The sequence below is a fragment of the Lissotriton vulgaris genome, unplaced genomic scaffold (assembly GCF_964263255.1).
Source record: "Lissotriton vulgaris unplaced genomic scaffold, aLisVul1.2 SCAFFOLD_1197, whole genome shotgun sequence".
Taxonomy (NCBI): Eukaryota; Metazoa; Chordata; class Amphibia; order Caudata; family Salamandridae; genus Lissotriton; species Lissotriton vulgaris.
In genome coordinates this window covers 668,228-670,000 of record NW_028253713.1, presented here as the reverse complement: position 1 = coordinate 670,000, position 1,773 = coordinate 668,228, and positions in this window count along the sequence as shown.

Sequence of the window (1,773 nt, the reverse complement as noted above, 5' to 3'; positions counted from 1 at the left end):
GAGCCCTGCAGCCGTCGAGCCCTACAGGCCCGGGGCAGGCAGATTGGGCGTCATTTCGGTCCCGGCCATCTGGTCTCCAGGATCGCCTCGGCCATCTGGTCGCCCGCAATGCTTTCCTATGGAGGCGACTAGATGGCCGGACTTCCCTGGAAGTCCCGATGGGGTGCCATTTGCCTCCCGGATCCCAGCCAGGGCTCCAGGAGGTCGGGCACGTTTGCGCCCTGGGTCCCCTCCGTCACCTCGAGTGCACGGATTACAAGAAAGGGGGGTAATTTTCCTCCGGATTAGTAGGTGCAAGGGTATGCCCAGGCACCCTCCCGGGGCTGGTGGTTCCCTGCCGGGGACCAGATGGGATGTGCCCCGGGCAACACCTCCCAGGTGTCCGGGGCTCCCTCCTCCGACCCGCAGCGTGGGCAAGAGCCCGGGACGGGCTCCATGGGTCCCGGGCCCTGCAACCCCGGAACCCTGCTGCCCCGGAGCCCTGCAGCCCCCGAGCCCTGGAGCCCAGCAGCCCCGGAGCCCTGCTGCCCTGGAGCCCTGGAGCCCTGGAGCCCTGGAGCCCGGAGCCCCGGAGCCCCGGAGCCCTGCAGCCGTCGAGCCCTGCAGTCCCCGAGTCCTACAGGCCCGGGGCAGGCAGATTGGGCGTCATTTCGGTCCCGGCCATCTGGTCGCCCCTTTCGCCTCGGCTATCTGGTCGCCTGCAATGCTTTCCTATGGGGGGCGACTAGATGGCCGGACTTCCCTGGAAGTCCCGATGGGGTGCCATTCGCCTCCCGGACCCCAGCAAGGGCTCCAGGAGGTCGGGCACGTTTGCGCCCTGGGTCCCCTCTGTCACCTTGTGTGCTCAGATTACAAGAAATGGGGGTAATTTTCCTCCGGATTGGTAGGGACAAGGTATTCTGGGACCCCCCTCGGCCCAGGGTTCCTCAGCCGGCAGCTGGACATGCCAGGATGCCGCCCCAGCCCCGGATCCGTCCCTGGGCCTGCCGCGTGGCAGGCAGCCCTGGATGGGGTCAGGGGGGCCCGGGCGGGCCCCGGGTCGGGTGCCATGGCCCTGGGCCCGGTCCCCCGGCCTGCCGCACTGCCAAAGGACCAGAACGGGGTTTCCTTCGAGCCCGGGGAGCCTCCCCTTGCTGGGCTGAGTTCAGGAGCTTCGGCCGGGGCCCCTGAGGGCCCGGGGAGGGCGGCCTCCCCATCCCGGGCTCTGTCCTTGGTCCTGCTGCGTGGCAGGGTGCCTGGGACGGGGTCCGGAGGGCCCGGGAAGGCGTCCCCTGCGTCTCCGTGCATCGGAGCCTAGGCTGGGTCCAGGTGCCCGTCCGGGCCCCTTGTCGGGTGCCACGGCCCTGGGCCTCCGGTCCCCACCTTGCCGTTCCCTGGCGCCAGTTCCCTTTTTCGTCGGGGCACAGAGTGGCACCGGCTGGCTTGACTCTCGTGCCCGGCCATCAGTTCTCTGGGATCCCCTCGGCCATCTGGTCTCCGGGATCCCCTCGGGCATCTGGTCTCCCGGATCCCCTCGGCCATCTGGTCTCCAGGATCGCCTCGGTCATCTGGTCTCCTGCAATGCTTTCCTATGGAAGCGACCAGATGGCCGAACTTCCCTGGAAGTCCCGATGAGGTGCCATTTGCCTCCCAGATCCCAGCGAGGGCTCCAGGAGGTCGGGTACCTTCGCGCCTTGGGTCTCCTCTGTCACTCGGTGCGCACGGATTCGAAGAAAGAGGGGTAGCCTTCCTCCGGATTACTAGGGACAAGGTATGCCCAGACACTTCTTGCAG